The sequence below is a fragment of the Chiloscyllium punctatum genome, chromosome 8, assembly GCF_047496795.1.
Source record: "Chiloscyllium punctatum isolate Juve2018m chromosome 8, sChiPun1.3, whole genome shotgun sequence".
NCBI classification, from domain to species: Eukaryota; Metazoa; Chordata; class Chondrichthyes; order Orectolobiformes; family Hemiscylliidae; genus Chiloscyllium; species Chiloscyllium punctatum.
In genome coordinates this window covers 52,375,314-52,399,761 of record NC_092746.1, presented here as the reverse complement: position 1 = coordinate 52,399,761, position 24,448 = coordinate 52,375,314, and positions in this window count along the sequence as shown.

Sequence of the window (24,448 nt, the reverse complement as noted above, 5' to 3'; positions counted from 1 at the left end):
ACAGGCTTCTCAATTCAACATGGAGTTTAACAACTTTCAACAATGAATGCTGTCCTCTACTTTGACTGCAAGGCCCTGTCTGTATCTTGTTTTCATATTTTTGCCGTCAGACATGGCTGTCTTTTATTCTGCCACTGACATTTACTCTAGGACCCATGATGGGGAGGAGCCAATGTTGGACTGGGGTGGACAAAGTTAAAAAATCACACAACACCAGGTTACAGTCCAACAGGTTTATTTGGAAGACTAGCTTTCAGAACATTGCTCCTTCATCAGGTGGTTGTGGAGAATAAGACCATTAGACACAGAATTTATATCAAAAGATTACAGTTATCATGCAACTGAAATGATATAGAATAGAATAGAATCCCTATAGTGTAGAAACAAGCCCTTCGGTCCAACAAGTCCATACCGACCCTCTGAAGAGTAACCCACGCAGCTCCATTCCCCTAACCTATATTTATCCCTGACTAATGCATCTAACCGACACATCCCTGAACACTATGGACAATTTAGCATGGTCAATTCACCTAACATGCACATCTTTGGATTATGGGAGGAAACCAGAGCACCTGGAGGAAACCCACGCAGACATGAGGAGAATGTGCAAACTTCACACAGTCGTCTGAGGCTGGAATCAAACACAGGTCACTGGCGCTGTGAGGCAGCAGTGCTAACCACCGAGCCACAATGCTGCCCACACATGGTATATTGAACAAACCTTGATTGTTGTTAAGTCCTTCATCTTTTAGAATGTGTTGCAGATTTTGGTTCATTAATATGTAAATCCTAGGACTTCTTTTAAGTCACCTTAAGAAGGTCAATTTTTAACTTTACTCTGGTGTAATGCTTTATTTCTTTACCACAAACATTCCCACTCCCTTAGCCTGTTGCTCCTGGTTTGTTTATGTCAATTAATGGCTCCCAGTCTTTAATGCAGGAGTTCTCAATGTGGGGTGTCACATCCTGACATTTCAATGGGTATGTGTTGCAAGGCAACAAAGGCTCAAGTCCCACCCCCTGCTCTTGTGTCTTTTCCCCATCTATCCCCCTTCACCTTCTCCGTTCTCAGAGCTCTCCAGATCTCAATGAATATTAATTTAGTGTGATCATTATACCCTACTCTCCTTTATGGTTAGATCATTCGAGAGAAATTTTTAATCAGTGACAGGTTAATGGGTTATGGAGAGTGTGCAAGAAAGTGGAATTGAGGCCAAGATGAGATCACCCATGATTTTATTGAATGGCAGAGTAGACCTTAGGGGCTGGATTGCGGACTCTTGCTCCTAACTCTGATATTCTTTGCCTACATACAAAGGGTGAACACAGGGACTAAATGAATGCAGTGTTAATTAGACCTGCTTATTTCAAGACACTGTCTTGGTCCTGATGACCATAATTTGAACTTGCCTAGAAATGCTAAACTGGAATACTGCAGGTTTAACTCTTAAGTGTTGATTAGATGCAATTTCTGTGGAGCAGTGATGCAGATTCCATGTGGCCACTACCAGTGAATATAGGAAGTTCTCTAAACAGTACAGTACAGAGTGGCACTTTGCAAGAGGGTCAGTAACTGAGTGAGCGGGCACAAGGATTCTCAGGTATGACAGCGAAGCTTCTGGGGAAGGAGGTCAAGAGAAGAAGGTCAAAAATCACACAACACCAGGTTATAGTCCAACAGGTTTAATTGGAAGCACTAGCTTTCGGAGCACTACTCCTTCTGTGTCTTGCAATTGTGGACTCCACAACCACCTGATGAAGGAGTAGCGCTCCAAAAGCAAGTGCTTCCAAATAAACCTGTTGGACTATAACCTGGTGTTGTGTGATTTTTAACTTTGTACACCCCAGTCCAACACCGGCATCTCCAAATCAAGAGAAGAAAGGATATCCTCTTATTTCTTATCCAGACCAGGAGGGACCTGTAACAACACATTGATGACCAATCACTTTTCAAACAAATCTCCTGGTTACTCCTATAAGGTGCCTAAAAACGGTGAACTTCACAGCAGCAGTATCAATTACTTCTAAGTCCTCAATGAATCAAGTGTTGGTTAAGTCTTGTCAAAGCTTTCAAAACTCTCTGGATATGTTTTGGAGGGCCACTTCATGGCGACAGAAACAATAAAATGGTGAATATCTCTTTAAGTAGTTCTTGAACTCAACATCAACACAACATTAAATCTCAGTTAGCTGATCGTTATTAGGAGAGAGTGTTAGTTGAAACTCTCTAACATGAGACATTCGAAGTGGTGATCTGATGTTTGACAAGACTCTGTGCAACTATTCAACTCCTTTACCAAGATAATGACTTAGGCTCATTGTGATCTAAACTGATGTTGCAGCTCAAGACACTATCTTGGTCACCTCAAAGAGTCATTAGTACCAGAGCATGTTGCTGAAAATCACATCCACTGAGATTCATGATCACAGAACTTATCGATTTGTAGTTGTTGGTGAGAGTTTATTTTATATTGATCTAGGTTCTACTTTACCATGCTAATTAGTATAATTTGTTAATGCTGTTATCCATAATAGACTAAACCATTACTTTTGAAGTTTCATGAAGGCATCGTCTGCAGCTTCTGAATTATTTACTTTGTAATCCTCTTAGTGGTCACATGCTGATTAGCCTCAGCATAACTACTGACCCAGTTATATTGAAGGTTCAGTACCCGTTTGGTAGTAATCGCCAGCTTCAAACCTGGAAAAGTGGAGCTTTGCACTGGCCTGCTTACCCTCAAGCACCTGATTGTAGAAGACAGTAACATATAATGAGACAATCAGCTCCAAAAGAATTTTATAAAAATTATATTTGGAATAGAATGTAACTATAACGCAACAACCTGATTCATTTATAGAGCAATAATCAATATGGATTGATTGGTCTAAATGCCCTGTTCCCCTGTTGTAGTTTTCATGTGTTTTATCTTATATCTTACCACCATTGCAGGCATCCCAACAGGACTCCAGTGCCAATTAAATCCATTTAAATGTATGGGCTGAATGTTAATATGAAAGAGTGAGTGAATTTGCGTGTGATTTGGATGTTAAAAGCAGTGAAATTGGCAAAACACCAGGAACCAGCCCTCTCATCTGCTAGTGCACCAAATGCCAATTTCCAGAGTCAAGATTAGAGTGGTGCTGGAAAAGCACAGCAGGTCAGGCAGTTTCTGAAGAGCAGGAAAATTGATGTTTCGGGCAGGAGCCCTTCATCAGGACATCGATTTTCCTGCTCCTCGGATGCTGCCTGACCTGCTGCGCTTTTACAGCACCACTCTAATCTTGACTCTAATCTCCAGCATCTGCAGTACCCATTTTCACCTCGCCAATTTCCAGATGCCAATCGCTCAAAAACAGTGATATTGACACTGCTTCCACTTTAATGTTGGGTGCATAGATTTCCAGACTGACTTGAAATTCACTGCTAAATATAAGGCAAATGATGGACTTACGTTTCAAACTGAGAGAAATAGAATCCACGTGGAGCCTTTCACCTCCCTTTTGGGGGTAAGGGCTGTCGGAGCTGCAAGGGAACACACCTTTCTGAGAGCCAGGATCCACTTAAGTTTGGAAATAGTCCACTAATGGCATCACAGGAAACTCATGACTTTTAGGCAGTTGAGGTTAGGAATTGTGTTTCAACTCCAGTAATTTATAAAAATAAGATTATAAAAAAGAACAGTAAAAGTAAACATATATTGGTAGAGAAAAGGGAGATGATTTGTGAGTATTGGAGAGGCATTTCTAATTTCTACTTATCTCCATTTTGTAGTTAATGGTACAAATCAAGGTTAAAGTAAGTTTAAGTAACCATACTTGAAGTTAAAGTTATTAAAATAACTTAAAGCTTTAAGACAGCACAGTTCAGCCAAGGGAATATACCTGTCCTCTGGTATGGTATAACTCTTGTGGATAACTCTTGTAACACAGATGAGCCCATGTTTAGGAAGTGTCATCAGCTGCATAAGTTAGAACTCCAGCTTTGGCTGGAGTTACTGAGATTTATCCATGAGGCAGAGAAGTACATGAATCGCATATTTAGAGAGATGGTCACACCTCAAGTTAGGGGTAAGCAAGTAAATAGGGAATGGGGTCTCCTAGGCAGTCAAAGAGAAACAGGCAAGAGTTCCTGATTGCAAACTAGTTTTTGTTCTGAAGATCAGTGAGAGAAATAGCTCCTTGGTAGATAGCAGCAGTGGAAAACCCCTGGCACCATGGGAGACTCAGCTGCACAAGAGGGGGAAAAAGAATGTGGAAGGGCAGGACAGAAAGTGGATTCTTTAGTTAGGAGAACAGCCAGACATTTCTGTGCTGTCAATGTGATTCCAGGGTTGTTTCTTGCATCCCTGGTTCTTGTGTCAAAAATGTTACAGAATGACTGCAGGACGTTCTTCTGTGGGAATGTGAACCATCAGAGATTGTGGTTGTTGTAGATACTAATGACATAAGCAGTAAGGGGGAATGTGATCCTGCAATCAGAATTTAGGAAGCTAGGTAGAATAATCTTCAGATGATTCCCAGTGTTACATGCCAGTGAATGTAGAAATAGGAAGACAAGGCAAATGAATGTGTAGCTGGAAAGGAGTGCAGGAGAGAGGGCTTTGGAATCCTGGGATACTGGGGCTAGCTCTGGAGAGATGGTACCTGTACAAGTCAGAAGGGTTGCATCTGAACAGAACCTTGACCCAGGTCCTTGTGCAGTTTTTTTTAGATTAGATTACTTACAGTGTGGAAACAGGCCCTTCGGCCCAACAAGTCCACACCGCCCCACCGAAGCGTAACCCACCCATACCCCTACATCTACATCTACCCCTTACCTAACACTACGGGCAATTTAGCATAGCCAATTCACCTGACCTGCACATTTTTGGACTGTGGGAGGAAACCGGAGCACCCAGAGGAAACCCACGCAGACACGGGGAGAACGTGCAAACTCCACACAGTCAGTCGCCTGAGGCGGGAATTGAACCCGGTCTCCAGCGCTGTGAGGCAGCAGTGCTAACCACTGTGCCACCGTGCCGCCCACTGGGTGCTGTTGGGGAGCTTTTAAACTGACTCAGCAGAAGTGTGGGAACCAGGGGAGGATATGAGAAATACCAGGATGCACAAATGCTGGAAAATGTAGAAAACTATAGAAAAAAGCAAGTTAGTAAATTGATTGGGAGTAAAGGAGAAGGTAATGAAATGTAAATCAGAGTTACACTGCATATATGTGAAGGCACAATAGTTAATAAGACTAAAGAGTTACAGTCTCAGATTTCTTGTGGGACTATGACATTGTGACAATAGTAAATTCAATAACCATTACAATTCCTTCTTTAAGAAAGGGCTGGAATGTGTGTTAAATATTCCTGGTCAGAATTCAAGAAAGAAAAGAAAGAAGGTCAGCATTTTTGGTTAAGGAGAGCATTGCATCACTAGAGAAAGAGAATGCTTCACTGGGTGCAAGGACAGAACCAGTTTAGTTGAAGGTAAGCAATAAGAAAAATACAACTCCATTACCCAGTGTGTGTGCAGACCACCAGCTGATGGGAATGACGGGTGGAACAAATCTGCAAGAGCATGACAGAGAGGTGTAAACATCAAAGTTATAATGGGGGACTATAATTACCCAGGTATAGACTGGATAGTGGTAGTGTAAGGGACAGTAAGAGACAAGTGTTCCTAGATGTGTTCAGGAGAATTCCCTACAGCAGTGTGCGTCTGGTCCAACAAGAGGCATTGCTAGACCTGGTTCTTGGGAATGAGGTTGAACAAGGAGGTCAAGGACAGCAGGTAACATTTAAGGGATAATGATCATTATATGATAAAGTTTAGGATGATGGTGGAAAATGTCATTAGTCAATCCAGAGTAAGAAAAACCAGCTGGCAGAGAGCCAACTTCAATGGGACAAGAATGGAGCTGAACTGGACAGACTGGAATGAAAAGCTTGGTTGCAGAAACAATACGTGAACAATGACAGCTGTAACTTTAAAGGGAAGATCATTTTTGGCACAGTCAAGATATATTCCCTCAAAAGGGAAAGGTAGGACAAACAAATTTGGAGCTCCCTTCCTTCAGATCCCTCTGCATTCAATTTGGTTTGCAAATGTATTTACTACCTGATACCTATCATAGCCACACTTTTTCTTCTTTAAATTAATTTATGTCTCCTTCGGACAAGGGGATAATTTGAATGTTTGTGGATGAGACAAAATGCGAAGAATTGTAAACAAAAGGACATTTAGACAATGGTAGAGTGGGTGGATAGGTGACAGATGAAACTCAACACCAAAAAAAATGAGGTGAGACACATAAATACAACGACCATGGAAAGACAGTTTAAAATAAATGTACTAAAATGTGTGTAGGAGCAGAAAGGCCTGGGCATCTATATACATGAGTCATCAAAGATGACAGGACAGGTTGGGAAGGCTGTGAATAAAGCACTGTGGTGCAGGGGTAGTATCCTCACCTGTGACCCGGGAGGCCTGGGTTCAAGTCCTATCTGTTCCAGAGGAGCGTAACAAAACACATAACACACCTGAACAGGTTAATTAAAAATATCTATAGTATTCTAACTATCATTAATGGGAGAAAGGATGATAACACAGGGAGGTTATGATAAACTTATGTAAAATACTGGTTATACCTCAACTAGAGCGCGGGGTACATTTCTGGGTGCCACATGATACAAGAAGGATGAGAGTGTGGAAGAGGTTTCCATGAATCGTTTCAGGGATGAGACACGTCATTTGTGAAGAAGGACTGGAGATCTGAGACTGTTGCCCTTGGAAGCGAGGTTAAAAGGAGATTTGATGAAAGTTTTCAAAATGATGAGGAGTCTCAACAGAATGAATGGGGAGAAATTGTTTCTGCTTGTGAGAAGATTGAGAATCAGAGAGCACAGTCTTAAAAGGATTTTACAAAAGAAGCAAAGGCAAGATGAGATTAAACACAATTTTTACATAGCAAGTAGTTAGGATATGGAATGCACTGGCTGAAAGTGAGGTGGAGCCAGGTACCATTCAGGTCTTCAAGAGGGCATTGGATGGTGATTTAACTAGAAGCAATGTGTCAGGTTCCAGAGAAAGGCAGGAGATTGGCACTAAGTTAGAAAGCTCAGAGAACCAGTGCAGATACAATGGTCCAAATAATCTCCTACGCAGTAATAATTCCATAATTCTGTGGGTCATCAATTTCAGGGCATTCTGTTTTCTTATCGCCTTGAGGGCAAAGGTTTGTTCACGGTGCGTTCACCATCAGATTATTTTCTTCACAGGCAGAGCGGTGCCACTAAAGTTGCCTAAGGGTACACCTCATTTCAGGACCAAGATGGCAGCCATTGTATCAGAATCTGAAGCACACTGACCTGTGACTACCCAGAGAGAGGATGCCAGCAGAAAGTGTGCCAGCAAAGCAGGGAAAACAAAAGTATAGGAATAAAGAAAGAGGGAGACTGGCAGAGAAGTGAAGCTTGCAGGTGGTACCTCCCACAAACAGGGTCTACAGGCAGAGGATCAGTTTCTTGGACAATCTAAACACCAGTGTCTCAAAAGGGGCAAAATGTCATGTCAGGTGGTAGCAGACATTTGCAGCCTCCCTGTAGAAGATGACCTGATGCCTTTTGGACTGTGTGGCCATGGTTTACCAAAAGGCTATCACAGTGTCCACCACTCTCAATGTTTTGCCTCCAAATCCATCCAGGGTTCTGCCACAGGCCCAAGTAACATTCCCCCATCAGCACACACGTGAGACAAAGGACGGTTGGCTTCTTTACCAGGGGGCCTGACAATTAGGTCAAATTTTCCACTGATGATGACAGTCAGAATGAGTGGATTGGCTCCTCATGGTTGCAGGGCAATGCCAGAACCACCAGAAATGTCTGTGAATCACTCAGGGCTTCAACGCCATCAATGTAAAACTGGCGTGTGATTACAAAGAGACCTTTCTGCCACTGTTTAAAAATATTCCTGAGCTGTGATCATTGTGGTTTTATTCTGCTGTTGTCCAAACTCCCCTGTCTCTTTGCTATTAGAAATACAGTGAAAGGGATAACAGCTCAGTGACAAGGAATGCTGACAGCAAATCCATCCAAACCTGACACCTGAATCTCAACAGAATTATGGTGAATGAAATCTCCACCACTGTCAAGAAGTGTAATTGAGTATGCCATCAGCAAATCCAGACAGATTTGCAGGTATGCTTCAGTTACCTGTAACAACAGGTGCCAGAATGGCTATGGTTTGCTCTACTTCACACATTATACAGCAGGTAGAGCTTGAGCATGCAGGGGGACTTTCAATTCCCCTCGGATGATTCAGCTGATGAGAGGTTAAAGAAAAGGAGGGGAGTGATAAAGGCAATGCAAAAGCAGCTGCTCATACCGCTCCCCAAAATGCCGCAGCTATTAATACACAGTTAATGCATCAGTGTTTCTGTAACCATTGCATGGCTATCTGAAATAACTCCACAGAAGTTGGTATCCTGTCAGCAAGTCCCCCTTTATTTTCACATGGGCTTGGCACTAATCCAGCTCTCTCAGAGTGAACAGAACCTCTGACATTCCTGTTTATATCTGTTAGCCTGGTCTGCCCAATTGGAGTCAAGATTAGAGTGGTGCTGGAAAAGCACAGCAGATCAGACAGCATCTGAGGAGCAGGAAAATCAACATTTCTGGCAAAAGCCCTCCTGCTGAAGGACTTTTGCTTGAAACGTCGATTTTCCTGCTCCTCAGATGCTGCCTGACCTGCTGTGCTTTTCCAGCACCACTCTAATCTTGACTCTAATCTCCAGCACCTCTAGTACCCACTCCTGCCTCCCTGATTGGACCAGATTAACAGTATCAATCAGGAAACTCATTCTTCAAGATCCACATGGCTGACCTTGTTACAATCACTACACCACTGTTTCCTACAATATCTCCAAGAAGAGGCTTATTCACAATAAAGTTTTTTGATTTGATTTCTTATTGTCACATGACTCTATATACTTTGGTGCAGTGAAAAGGTTTATTTTGTATGCAGAAGAGGCAGATTATACTATACAAAGTGCATTAGGGTAATAGAACAGTGAGGAATACAATGTTACAGCTGCAGAGAAGTGCACGTCAGTGAGATAAATATTAAACTTAAAATTTGACAGGTCCATTCATTAGTCGAATAACAGTGGGGAAAGGAGTTGTTCTTGATTCTGTTGATATGTGTGTTTAAGCTTTTGTTTTTTCTGCCTGATGGAAGAGGTTGGAAGAGATTACAACCGGGGTGGAAGATGTCTTTGCCGAGGCAAATGCCTTCCCAAGACAGCTAGAAGTATAGATAGAGCCACTGGATGGAAGGTTGGCTAGTATGATGGATTGGCCTGTGCTCACAACTCTCTGTAGTTTCTTATGGTCCAAGGCAGAGCAGTTGCCATACTAAGCTATGATCCATTCAGCTAGAATGCTTTCAATGTTGCATCTATTAGAATCAATAGGAGTCTTTATGGACATGCAGAATTTCCTTAGCCTCCTGAGGAAGTAGAGACATTGTTGTGCTTTCCTGACCAATGTGGGTTGACCAGGACAGATTGTTGGTGATCATCACGCCTCGGAACTTGACACTGTCAACCATCTCCATTAACGTAGAGAGGGGCATGCCCTCTACCTGGCTTTCTGGTATGATATAGTTGTATTGGCAGAGGCTTGGCTGCAGGGTGACCAGGGACAGATATTCAGTTTTTAGGAAGGAGGTGGGGTAGTATTGCTGGTTAAAGAGTGCATTAACATAAGATTGGGGAAAGTTATCAACTCTGGTGAAGTGGAACCTGTATGGGTAGAGCTTAGAAACACCAAGGGGCAGAAAATGTTGAATATAGACAGCAAAAACAGTAATGATAATGTTGGGGAAGGCATCAAACAGGAAATTAGACATCCAGCAATTAAGCTGTAGCTGTAATTACAGCTGAGCAATTATCGGTGACTTTTTATTTGCATTAGTAACAATACCATGGAGGGTGCATACATGTCTGTTTCCTGGATCCAATACATTGAGGAACCAGGTATCATGTAATTAGAAAGGAGTAATTGGTAATCTCGCCGTGTGAAGCCCATTGGGGAAGAGTGACCACAACATGATAGGATTCTTCATTGGGATGTGGAGTGGAATGGTTGATTCTGAGGTTAGGATCCTGATTCAAATTAAAGGAAACTATTATGGTATGAGGTTCACGTTTTCTCTGATAAATTAATGAGTTAGTTATTTAAAAAATGATGGTGGATTGGCATAGCAAACATTTAAATAATGCATGGATGAACTCCAACAATTGTTCACTCTCCCCAGCATAAAAATAAAACAGAAAAGGTAGACCAACTAAGAAAGGATATTAGAGATAGTATGAGATCCAGAAAGATGCATACAAACTGGCCAAACAATTACAGATCGGAAGGTTCGAAGCAGTTTAAAATTCAGTACAGGAGGACAAAGGGATTGATTAAGAGGGAGAAAATAGAATATGAGAGTAAGCATGTAAGGAACATAAAATTGATTCTAAAATCTTTTATAGGTATGTGAAGAGAAGATTAGTGAAGATAACAGCAAAAGTCATCATGGAGAACAGAGTTTGCAAGCCAATTAAATACATAGTTCAGTTCTATCTTCACAAGTGAGGACACATACAATGTCCCAAAAACATTGGAGAACACAGTGACAGGAAGAACTGAAAGAAATCAGTGTACTAGGGAAATGGTGTGGAAATTGATGGGATTAAAGTCTAATAAATCCCAGGTCCAATAATCTACATCCCAGAATACTTAAGGAAGCAGGCATAGAATAATTGGATGCATTGGTACTCATCTTTCAAGATTCAATAGATTCTGGAACAGTTCTATGGGTCGGAGGATTACTAATGCAACTCCACTATTTAAAAAAGGTAGGGGCAGAGAGGAATCTATAGTTCAGTTAGGCTAACATTGGTAGTGGGGAAAATGCTAGAGGCCATTATGAAAGATTCAATAGCAATTTACTTGGAAAACCACGACAGGATTGGACAGAGTAAGCATAGGTTTATGAAAGGGAAATCGTGCCTCGTGAAGAGTCACTGGACTCAAAATGTTAACTCCACTTTCTCCTCACAGATGCTGCCAGCAATTTCTGTTTTGGTTTCAGATCTCTAGTATCCACAGTTCTTTGTTTAAATGTAATATTTCCATGTTTGTAGATGACGTCGGTAAGCTGTGAGGAGGGTGAACTATGAGAAGAAAGCAGAGATGTTTTAATGTGATTTCAACAAGTTGAATGAGTGAGCAAACACATGACAGATGAAATATAATGAGGATCATTGTGAAATTATTCACTTTTGGAGCAGGAACAGGAACACACAGATTGGGAAAGGGGTTGGTGGAATGAGATCTGGGTGTCCTTGTTACAGCAGGTCACTTAAAGTTAGCAGGCAGTGAAGAAGATATACTTCTCAGGACTAACAGGATCAAAAAATGTGGGGAGAAAGCAGGAACAGGATACTGGGTTGGATGATCAGCCATGATCATATTGAATGGCGGAGCAGGCTCGAAGGGCCAAATGGCCTACTACTGTTCCTATTTGTCTAAGTCTCTAAGGCAAATGATATGATGTGAGAAGATAAGGCAAGGAGATTTAAGGAGCAGGGATATCTTTCTGCAATTGTACAAGGCCCTGGTGTTTTCTGGAGTATTATGTACAGTTCTGGTCTCCTTACCTGAGGAAGGATGTTCTGGGCGTTAAATTAACTGCAATGAATGCTTACCAGACTGCTTCCTGGCAGGACTGATATATAAAGAGAAACTGGAGGATTTAGGATATTATCCATGGAGTTTAGAAAAAATGAGAGCTGTTTCATAGACATCTATAAAAGTCTAACAAGACTCTACAAGATTAAATACATGTAGGATGTTCCCAATGTCTGGGCAGTCCAGAACCAACGGACACAGTCGAAGGAGATGGAGTAGGCCATTTAGGATTGAAATGAGGAGAAACCACTTATCCAGACAGTGAGGTGAGCCTGTGGAATTGTCTAGCACATAAAGTTGAGGTCAAAACATTGAATGTTTTTAAGAAGGAGGTAGATATATTTCTTCGAGCTAAAGAAATCAAAGGGTATGGAGAGAAAGCATGAACAGAGCACTGAAAGGATGATCATTTTAAATGGTGAGGCAGGCTCATGGGGAAAATACTTCCTATTTTCAACATTTCTATGTGGCAACCAACTCATCAACCCTTCAACAGCTTCCAGTAGTCCTCATGAATTCACGTCCCTGCAATCATCACAAATGAGTTAGAAAATAATGACCCACAATTGAACAAGATGGGAAAGATTGTGAAAAGGAATAAAAAGTTTGGTGAGCTGAATAGCTGTGAAAACAATTACTAAAACAACATTTTCACAGAAACCAATACACATAATTAAAAAACAAAGCATTTTTCCTTTTATTGCTGTAGCCACAAGCTACAAACACTTGTGTGTATGGCTTAAGCACAATCTGAGTCATGCTACTCAGATGCCTGCACTGACTGCTGAGCTGCTCTTAGCTGACATCCTCCAGGTTTCAGAGCCGCTGAGGGTCCTGCCATAGGGTGGCCTCCACCTGCCTGCATGCAAGGGCCTGCTCTGAAATTGGGAGAAGTGATGTTTTGACTAGGTGGGTGAGAAACACTTGCAATTGTGTCAATGCATCTTACATTCATCACCATCCCTCCTTGAAAAAAAATTCTCATTTCACTTGCAGTAGAAATAATACCACAGGTTCCTGTGGTGCAGTGGTAGCGTTAATATCTCTGAGCAGGAGGCCTGGGTTTAAGTCCCACCTGTTCCAAACCTATCTAATAAAATCTCTGAACAGGCTGATTAGAAAATATTTAGGAATCAATTCAACACAGCTAAAGTACTAAATGACATGGCGGTGGCTTTGATTTAATTGAATCAGCCGATTAACTGGCAGCCCACTCTGACAGCCCATTGTAAGACATTTTGATCATGTCCTCCAATTCTCTATTTTTCTCTCTCTAATTCTCTATTTTTCTTACTAAACTCCTCTGAACGACTCTGATCAGGTGTGTTTATCCAATAGATGGAGTGCAATTCATTGAGGCCAACTTTGAGGGCTAGCAATATATTACAAAAGGTTGGGAGTGAGTGTTCATGGTGGGAGGTAGCATGAATAAAGAATGACCTGCAAGCAAAGGGTGTGAGGAGAGATGAGCTGGCATAGACCTGACCAGGCAGTGTGAGTGGGTGAGGTGATGTGTCACTGTAGTCACCTTTCTAACTTACTGAGGTCATTACACCAGCTCCTGAATCCAGGAGTGTGGCATTATGTTTCTGCTGCCTCTTCTTTAACCTCTAACCGCACCCTCTTGATGTCCACTGGAGATGTTTTCATTCTGTTGGTAGGAAGAGTATCTCTTTTCAATTTCTCACAGTGGTACACCCATAAGACCAAAAGAAGTAAGAGTAGAAGTAGGCCATTCAGCCTATCGAAACTGGACTGCCATTAAGTAAGATCATGGCAAACTAATAATCCTCAACTCCACTTTCCCAACTTGTCCTATCTGTTTATCTCAGCTTTCAAGATACCTAACAACCCAGTCTTAGCAATTACCTGTGGTAAAGAACTCCACAGGTTGACTTCCCTCTGGGAGAAGGAATTCCTCTTCATCTCAATGTTAAATCAGTGATTCCTTATTCTGAGATTATGTCTTGTGGTTCTAGACTCTCCTACAAGGAGAAACAACCTCTCCATATTACCCCATAAGAGTCTCATATGTTTTAATAAGGTCACCTCTCCTTCTTTTCAATTCCAATGAGTACAAGCCCAATCTACTCAACCTCTCTTCATAGGACAGTCCTCCATTTGCAGAATCAGTCTAGTAACCTTCTCTGGACTGCTTCCAATTTCCAAACAGAAATTACCAACTTATCATAAAGTTAGACCCCATGTGCAAACTGGCAAATAGCCCAAGAATATGTCTAGTTGACCGCCCCTGGCTGCAAGTCGAATTTAATACCAGTGAGCCACCATGGAGGAGGGAGTGTAAGTCTTGTTCCAGCTCACCAAACAGCAGGTGAGAAGGTGAGAAGCCCCAAACCACACACACCCCTCCCCCCCGCCCTCCACCCCCATGTCTCCATAAACATCCAGCCCATAACACCAAGTCTGATATGTGGCAAGAAATGTGAGATGATCCAAAATCAAGCACAAAACTTTTCAATGTAAAGATCAAACGATAACATCGATCCTGATCTGTTGCTTTATCATATTTTAGAAACACTTTAAATCGATGGGTATCACCAGAGGCAGAGTCATTTTGGCTATAAATAGATACGATATATCAGCCATTGTGGCAGCTCTTACACAAGAATTGATTGCTTTTAATCCACAAGTGGATGTTGAGCAGTGTTAATGTGACTTTGTTTCTCACTGGCAAATCACCATCTAAATCTCATCACAAATTCAGGTTATTTGGATAATTTTTAAAGGCATCCAAGTCCCTCCCTTAGAATTATAGCAGAGAGTTCATTTCAAATCTGTTGTGATGTGATGAAAGGTTAGTGAGCTAGAGATGTGTAAGCTGTGTGCTGGAGATCCCTTGCTATGTGAGCTGCAGTATCACTGTGCTGTTTGGAGTCCAGCACAGGTAGGTGCAATGGAGTGACAGACATTGATTAGGCATGAGGCACGTGATGGAAATACCTGTCATAGAAGGTAGTGAGATAGCCCTGTACTTGGCAGATTTGCAATGGTAGGACACAATCATTGTGGCATGAAGGATTTAGCAGACAGGAACACTTATTCTGGCAGACCACAACTGATTTTTCATCCTCTTACAACACCGGATCCAGTGGTTACTGGGTTGATCACACCCCAAGTGCCTCAGCCACATCCACCCACACTGCCTCTGTGATGACCTTTTGTTGCCATCCCTGTTGAATAGATCTCCCTGCATTCAAACAGACCCTTGCAGAAGCAACCCGAGGGTACTGTCACTGAATTTTGAGGCCGATCCCTGCCTCTTCTCTCTCATCTCCAGTATAGGGTGGGGTCCAGGTAACAACATCTTCATATGGCCCCAGGGCTCAGAGTGAAATTATGTTCTTTTAAACATAGTGCCCAGAGATTCCTGGTGTGGGAGGTTGAATGTCCTGCTCATACACTATTAAATATTTCTTTTATTCATTCACGGATGTGGGTGTCACTGGCTGGGCCAGCATTAATTGCCCAACTCTAATTGCCCAGAAGCCAGTTAAGATTCAGCCATATTGTATTGAGTCTGGAATCACATGTAGGCCAGCAGATTCCTTCCCTAAAGGGCTTTAGTGAACTAAGTATGTCTTTTCTAATAATCGGCATCAGTTCCATGGTTCTCATCAGTCTCTTAATTCCAGATTTGTATTTTGAATTGAACTCAAATTCCATCATTTGCCATGGTGGGCTTTGAACCCAAGTCCCCAAAACACCACTAGGGTCTCTGAATTAATAGTCTGGTGATAATATCACAAGGCCATTGCTTGCCTTTTTACCTACGTATGCATACATATCGAGCTTTAAAGAATGCAATCACATGAGAAAACCCACCAAAAGTGGCAGAACCTCCATGACACTTAGCCTCAGAAGAGAAAATCCTATTCCACAACCAAGAAATTACAACAACATAATTTATACAACCAGATTGCTTCCTGTTTGTTTATCCAGGTGAAGGTAACCAGGTTCATTAGCTGGCTGTTTGGTAGGTGAATACCCAGGCCAATCTGTGGCAGGAAGATCCTGCTGCAAATAGCACAGGTGACTGTTGAACACTGAGTTTTGGATGAGTTGCTGACTCAGGATTTCACTAGAGATTTTCACTCTGTCGTGATATGCACTTGCTTTAGAAGGAGAGCATGTTTTTCCTTCTTTGCCAACACCGTGATTCTGGATGAGTTTTCTTACAACATGAAGACAACATCAAAACAAGTAAGTGAAGCCTTCAGACTGTCCTTGTAGCGCTACCTTTGACAGCCATGAGAGCGTACCCCAGATTCGTGCTCTGGGAATATGAGTCATAGAGTCACATGGCCTGGAAACAGACCCTATGGTCTAACCAGTCCATGTCGACCATGTTCCTAACTAGACAAGTATAACCTGCCTGCATGTGGCCTATATACCTCCAAACCTTTCCAATTTGTGTACTTATCCAAATGTCTTTTAAGTGTTGTAACTGTACAACATCCATCAGTTTCTCTGGAAGTTCATTGCACACACGAATCAGTCACTGTGTAAAAACAGTTGCCTTCACGTTCTTTTTAAATCTTTCTCCTCTCACCTTAGAAATATGCTCCCTAGTTTGGGACTCCCTCACCCTAGGGAAACGACCCTTGTCATTCACTTTATCTATGATCCTCACCTATCTACACGTCAGTGAAAAACATCGCAGTCAATTCAGTCTATTTTTATATCTCAAACCTTCCATTCCCAGCAGCATCCTGGTAATTCTTCTCTGAACCCTTCCCAGTTTAATAATATCCTTCCTATAACAGCATGACTAGAACTATACACAGTACACCAGAGGAAGCCTCACTAATGTCCAGTACAACCTCAACATAACATCCTAACTCCAATGCTCAAATATCTGAGCAATGAAGTCTCAGGCACTTGTGTGAAGGTTGGGAATGTGAACAGGGGGAAAGTGGAGACAGCTCTGGGAACTCCACCTGGCCTCTCCCCCAAATGCCCATACTTGACCAGATACTGGGTTCAGGCTGCAGTAAGTGTGACAATGCTGCCCCTTTAACAAGATTATGTTGTCCTTGGTCTTTTCAAGAGGGATCGTAAAGACAGAGGTGCCGATTTATCTGGAAATGGTTACTTTGAACAATGCAGGGGGTGGCCAATTCTGAAAATGTGTTGCTGGAAAAGCACAGCAGGTCAGGCAGCATCCAAGGAACAGGAGAATCAACGTTTCGGGCATAAGCCCTTCTTCAGGAATGAGGAAAGTGTGTCCAGCAGGCTAAGATAAAAGGTAGGGAGGAGGGACTTGGGGGAGGGGCGTTGGAAATGCGATAGGTGGAAGGAGGTCAAGGTGAGGGTGATAGGCCGGAGTGGGGTGGGGGCGGAGAGGTCAGGAAGAAGATTGCAGCTTAGGAAGGTGGTGCTGAGTTGGAGGGATTTGACTGAGACAAGGTGGGGGGAGGGGAAATGAGGAAACTGGAGAAATCTGAGTTCATCCCTTGTGGTTGGAGGGTTCTTGGCGGAAGATGGGGCGCTCTTCCTCCAACCGTCGTGTTGCTATGGTCTGGCAATGGAGGAGTCCAAGGACCTGCATGGCCAATTCTCCCAATTCAGGTTTTTTTTATAGTTTTAGCAAGCAGTCAGAACATTGCTGGGAAGCTAGAGAAGCAGCGATCATGAAAACAGGTTCCATGCTTCAACAGATGTTTCTTGCTTGAACTTTCTCTCTGAAACCTCTCCTACCTGTAAAAACCAATGTTTGATTTTACCTTTTGCCAAGGGTGTGTTTATGTGATGTTGCAGGGATTGGAAAAGCTTCATTAAGTTGCGATAGTCGGTTGGGTTATCAATTATGTTGTTATTGTAAATTCTGTTTTCTTTAGTGCATGCTTCAACCATAGTCTTTAAATAAATTCTGTCTTGCTTGAAGCCGAGTGGTTTGATCAGCTGCATCACTCCTGGAATATCCACTCCACGTCTGCTGTGAAAAGAATAAACAGTTAGGGTCTGGACTACCTTCTTAAAATATTTTGAGGAGGGCCTGGCCTGGTCTATAAGCACTCAAGAGCAGCCTGTAATGGCACATACAGAAAATTGGGCAACATCCTGCTGACCCAACAAACTAAGTTCAGGCACAATCCTGCGCTATGATCACAATCTACACAATGTTCAGGAAATCTTTCCACATCAGCCTGCCTACTACCAAATATTGAATTGATGTGAACCTAAATAGTGGCAGAAAGGGAATATTTTTAAAATGTCCTGTAGACATTTGAGAAAAATAACACCTTTAATAGTGTCATTCAATAATATCCAGTGTCCATAATTAATAAAGATTATGCAACTTTCTGGTAAGATTCTGATTATTTTATATTCTTGTATCTTGGTTTGAAAAGTATGAGGAAGAGTCCTTTGTTATTGGCTGAGATTTAAATTGCTATCCTCCCACCAGTTCTCTTTGCCAGGCTCAAGAGTGACTTGCAAGTATTACAAAGAGGATATGGCGTCCGTTTTTCACAAAGCTTTAACAAAGAATAATTATCCAAAGCAGATTTGTTGACTGGAGGACAGGTTTGTAGAAGCTTACACTTATTTGACCTCATTATGACTCACTCAATTCTTTCAACCAGGGAACAGAAATTAGATCTGTCAACAGGTATATCTGTCAGATCGTGCTGAATGTCTGCCAGGAATTCTGAGAAATGACAGATGGTGTTGGCTGATGAGAGCCGTTCCTGTTTTACAAGTTAACAGAATATCAATGCTGTTGGTGCCTAATCCAATTGAGATACTTGTTATGGAAACCTCCAGTAAGTGAAATGGGTTCACAAAAGATCACCTATCATGAAAACAATCCAAGAGTATGCGGTGCAGGAGAAAGTCAACTAAGGTTGACTTGATACCAAGGTGGTTTGCTGGTCTCAACTCATAATTCCACTTTGAAGACTAATCCTACTTATCAGTCTCAGGCACATCACCCAGGGACAGTCTATTTGTGATTGTTCAAACACATCAAGATTTGGCATTGATTATGCTGCTGGAGATTCCAGCATATTGAACGTTATTTCCATTTGACTGAGAAAAGGAAGATGAGAGAAACTAAGGTAGCAATAAATTTTGTGAGAGCTTTGACAGAGTTTGAGTGGTCTGTGCGATGGAACCAACCTTCCATCCCATCTGCACTAATGTGTGGCCTGGCCATGCAGCAATCCAGAACTAACTGCCCAGGAGAAAAAGAGGCTGTGCACAAGAAGTTATTCCCTTTACTTGTGGATGTGCGAAGCAAATAGGGCTGAGCGTTAAGAAAGGACGTTAAAGAGAGAACATTGGATGAGGTTCAATTTTCAGGCAGCAGATGCATGTGCCACCACATCCGTGTCTTAAGCAACCACATACTCTCCACCTGCAGCACCAAAATCCTGAGGGAGGGTTGAGAGGATTACCCCCACTATTCTCCTCTCAACCCCTATCACGTTATTCCATGCTCCATGTGGGTTTATCATTTTTTTTGTTATTCTCCAGGCTTCAGGAGCAAGTATCATGCCTTACCTGCACTTTTCTCCAGATTTACTCATCTGGAGGCAGGACAATTGCTAACAAATGATGTCAGGAATGCAAAACCTGCACCAAACCTCAACCTCAACACTAGATATACAGGGGATAAGAAATATAGATATTAGATAAATATTGTCTGTGATTCCTAGATCTCTTTCCCCATGCCCAGAAGACTGTTCATACTTGAACTGAGCCACACAAACAAGCACAGTACTAGAGGTGGTCAACTGGAGTTTGTGGAACAGTCTCATTTAATGGGTTATTTCAGCAGCTAGAATTCCCTATTACATTGACCTCTAAGAAACTGCATGTGTGGGTCTGTATGTGCCTGTCCATACCTCTTTGTTTTTGAGTGAATTGGCTATGCTTGTGAACTTTTTTTAGTTTGTTTATTTGGTGTGGACCTCACTGGGTAGGCCAGAATTTATTGCCTATCCTTAATTGTCCTCAAGGTGGTGGTGGGGAGCCTTCCTCAACCACTGCAATCTACTTGATGTAGCAACATGTATAATGGTGTTGGAGAGTGAGTTCCAGAATTTCAACCTAGTGATACTGAAGGAACAGTGATATATTTTCAAATCAGGATCATGAGCACCTTGGAAAACACCCTGCAAATGGCTGAAGTGGTGGGTCTGGAAGATGCGGCCTAAGGAGCCTTGGTGAATTTCTGTTGTGCTTCTAGTGGACAGCATACACTCTCTAGCAACTGTGCACTGGTGGAGTACTGTGGTGGTGGATGCTTGTGGGTGTGGTGCCAGTCAAGTGAGCAGTGTTGTCCTGGATGGTGCCAAATTTCTTGTGTTTTTGGAGCTGCACTCATCCAGGCAAGTGAGGAGTAAACCATCACACTCCTAATTCGTGCAGTGCAAATGGTGAACAGGCTTTAGGGAGTTGGTAAGTGAGTTACTCACCTCAGTATTCCTAGCCTCTTATCTGCTCCTGTAGTCACTGTGTTTATATAGATCAGGGGCTCTTGTGGTATTGCGATATACCAGAAGACTCAGGTTCATGTTGTGCCTGCTCCAGTGGGGTGTCACAACAGATCCGAACAGGTTGATTAAAAATATCTATGTGGCTGCTCCAGTTCAGTTTCTTGTCAATGATAACATCCCCCCACCCCCCCCCCACCCCCCCACCCACCCCCACAGGATGTTTTTAGTGGGGGAATCAGTAATAATAAAAATACATGATTAACTTCTCTTGTTGGAGATTGTCATTGACTGGCATTTATGTGGCTGACGAGGGGGGGGGGGGGTGGTGGGGTGGTGGGAGGGTGTGTGTGTGTGTGTGTGTGTGTGTGTGTGCACGCGCGCGCGGGGGGGCGGTAAGAGTAGGTGTGGGGATTTTTGGGTGAGGATACATTTAGGTTTGACTGATATATTGGGTAGGTTGTTGAGAATGGGAGCATAAACTACAACTTTAAATTTACAACTGAGAGAAAAGGATCACTAATTCTGGTGTGAAATTTCTGTGCAGGATTTCTCAATTTTTCAACAAACTGTACTGAGACTGCAGTGACTGTGATTTTGATCATTTCTTTGGAATTTATATGGCTGTTACACTGAGGTTACAGTGGGAGATAAAGAGAACCTCCATACTCACCTCCAGAAAATTACATTAAAACCACTCGCCTCTATTTTCAGCGACATCTTTGGTTCATGGACAGGAAACAAAGAGTTAAGGTTAATCAATATTAGAAATTGTAAATTTCAACCCATTTCAATTAGACATTGATATCAATGTTGCACAATTATATACATTTTAACAAATATAATTGGCCATATTTTCATCTTAGGATTGAAAGAAGATTTCCATACCTTTCTATGGTGATTCTTGGAAATCCTAAATACTTCACATGTATTGAAGGACTTTAAAACTGTAGTAATTCTTTGGGTAAAAACCACATCAACCAAGCTGTTCAACTTTTTTATCAAAGTAGCATGAATTTATTAGGGGTGACCATCTGACATGATGCTGCTGGTTTGGAGCACCACCCAACAAAACTGATCTTGAATATTCAGCCACAGGATGGAAAATTATTGGAAAGTCCTAGCCACTGCGTTGAGTTTGCACATGCTCCCTGTGTCTGCGTGAGTTTCCTCTGGGTGCTCCAGTTTCCTCCCACAGTCCAAAGACATGCAGGCCAGGTGAATTGGCCATGCTAAATTGCCCGTAGTGTTAGGTGCATTAGTCAGAGGGAAACGAGTCTGGGTGCGTTACTCTTCAGAGGGTCGATGCGGATTTGTTGGACCGAAGGGCCTGTTTCCACACTGTAGAGAATCTAATCTAATCATAAACCTAATTTACAATAAGTGGGCAAAGCTCCCCAAAGTAAAGCACAGGCTGATACTTAATCTGTTTTTTTAAACTTCACACAGAGAAACGTAGAATTGCTTCACATTTTGAAATATAGTTAATGTTAAAATATTTTGCAATTGAATTGATTTTTTTCTTTATTTCATGAAATATATCTGAGCTATATTAAATTTAAGGCAATGTGTAAACATGGAGTCATTATCACACAGAAGTTTGGTCAGAACTCACTAAAAGCAAGTTCAGACCAAACAACTGCTAGCAGTTTTCTGACTAGGTCTTGTCACAAAAGAATCAGTTTAATCAGCATTTTTATTAGTGCTATGTTATATGTAGTTACATAAGGATGTGTAAGCTATAGCTTTCTATCAAGTTTAATCTGATTTTCTGAGGTCTCAACATGGCACACAAAAATGACAAAATTGCACTACTGGTAATAAATTTCCAAGAAATGGTTAAAGTAGACAAAAGTGACCCTGATGATGATATTGTATGTTGCATGCTATCCATTCTCAGCAATAAGCTGCTCACTGACCATCTGGTTCTGGCACAACCCAAACATTCAGCTTCAGGCCTAATTCCTGCCATGGTCCAAATGCAGCCAAAGGATCTGATATCCAGAGGTTAGGACTGACTGCCCTTGATCTCAAGGCAGCATTGAACCAAGCCTACTTTTGAGGAATCATAGCAAAACTGAAGGATTAGATGGAGGAAATATTCCTCTGGCTGGAGACACACCGAACACAAAATAAAGTTTTTTTTTGGGATGAGGGAATCACTGAAAAGTCAGCAATTATTTCTAATCCCAGTTGCCTTTGGGGTGCAACACAATAGTTTCCTAAGCTACTTCAGAGGGCAGTTAAGTGTTAACCATATTGTTCAGATTGAAATGTACAGTAAGGTCAGACTAAGTAAGGATAGTATGTGTCCTTCTCTGGTGACCCAAATGTGTTTTTTTTAAAATAACGATTTGATAATTCTATGCTTATAACAAAATAAACCTGGAATTAATAAAAGCAAGTTAACCAAATTTAAAGTTTCCCAATGGATATGGTAGAATACAAATAAGGATTTTCACCATCTGGCTGATTCTAGAGACCTTTAACAGTAACAGGCTGTAACTAGTTCCAGATTATAGTCAATATTCCTGTTTGCAGCTAATTTTACACATGGGATAAGGGTGCAGATAGCCACATGCATGCAGCACTCCCTCCCTTACTGATGAAGGGTCATTAACTTACTTTCTCTCTCCAAAGATACCGCCAAACCTGCATAGTTTGTCCAGCACTTTCTGTTGTTGTCCCGCTGTTATTGACTCCATTACAAGGTTGGACAGTCCAATTCTTCTCAGAACAATACATAGTTTATGACACTCCAAAAAAGTGTTGTGAACCACAAGAAACCTTAGTTTTAAGTGGATGAGAAAAAATATCACCTAATATTGTGACCCTTTCACTGATAGGCTTTTGAAATTTTCATTGTTAATAATTAGATGCTCTGGTGATTCCAATTTAAGGTTTGATATTAGGCCTCTCACTTGCAAAGGTAAATTGATAATTACACTGTTTGCCATTGTTTAATTATTGAGATGCATAGGAGCAGTTTTCCCATTGAGCCAGCCACATCCTGAGACTATAAGATCAGGTCAACAGCAAGGTATATTGAAACAAGTGACTTACTGCCTGATTCCTCAAAGTCTTTCCACCACCTACAAGGAACAAGTCAAGTCTCTGATAGAATATTCTGCACTTGTCTGGTTGATTGCAAGTCTAATGACACTCAAGAAGCTTGATCGACATCCCATTTGTCATTTTAAAGTTACACTTGCTTTTCCAATGGGCACAGCAGCTACAGGTGTACCACCTACAAGATGCATGGCAAAAACCCACTCAGCTTCTTTTGCCATTACCTTCCAAAGTAGATGTCTATTCTTAGAAGAAAAAGAGAAGCAGCTACTTGAGACAACCATCATGTACAGATTAATCACCAAGTCAAGTACCAAACTGACATGAAAATATATTGCTGTTCTTCTATCAATGATCAATCAAAATCCTGAAACTTCCTTAATGAACAATGAGAATACCTTCATCATGGCTAGGAATTCAATGAGGTTGCTCAAGCCACCTTCTCAATGGACAATTAGAAATGGTACCACATTCCATAACAGAATTTTTAAAAATCCATGTTGAGGTAGAAACAGAGATTATCACCATTTTAAACTCATGTGAAATAGAAATTACCATGAACAGAACTGTTTAGATAGTTATTAAAACTGAACTCATTCAATAACTTCTGTCTAACGAAATAAATATCTGATTGTTTAAATACCAAGATCACAAACTCCCATTGCCAATCTAATTTTCTTTCTACATACTGCTTCTTTTGTAAGCAAATATCACTGAGAAATTGTTAGAAGACACAATGTTTTCTTTATTAGAAAGTATTTTAAAAATTTAATTATGCAGCCATTCACAGAAAAAGAATGTTATTTTGAATGCACCTGACTTCTGACCCATTCCTTTGTTGTTGAGGCACCTAATGTCAAAATGAAGAGAAAAGTTATAAATGTACACGTACTGCAGCTGTTTCAGCACACTTGAAGTAGGTGCTAACTATTCACTGTCAGAAAGTGTGGTGCTGGAAAAGTACAGTGGGTCAGGTAGCATCTAAAAAGCAGGAGAGTTGAAGTTTTGAGCATAAACTCTTCATCAAGTTGAAGAGCTTATGCTCGAAATGTTGACTCTTCTGCTCCTCAGATGCTGCCTGACCGGCTGTGCTTTTCCAGCACCACCCTTTTTGACTCTGATCGCCTGCATCTGCAGTCCTCACTTTCGTCAACTATTCACTGTTAGATTTCTCAGGGCAATACCATAACCAATCAA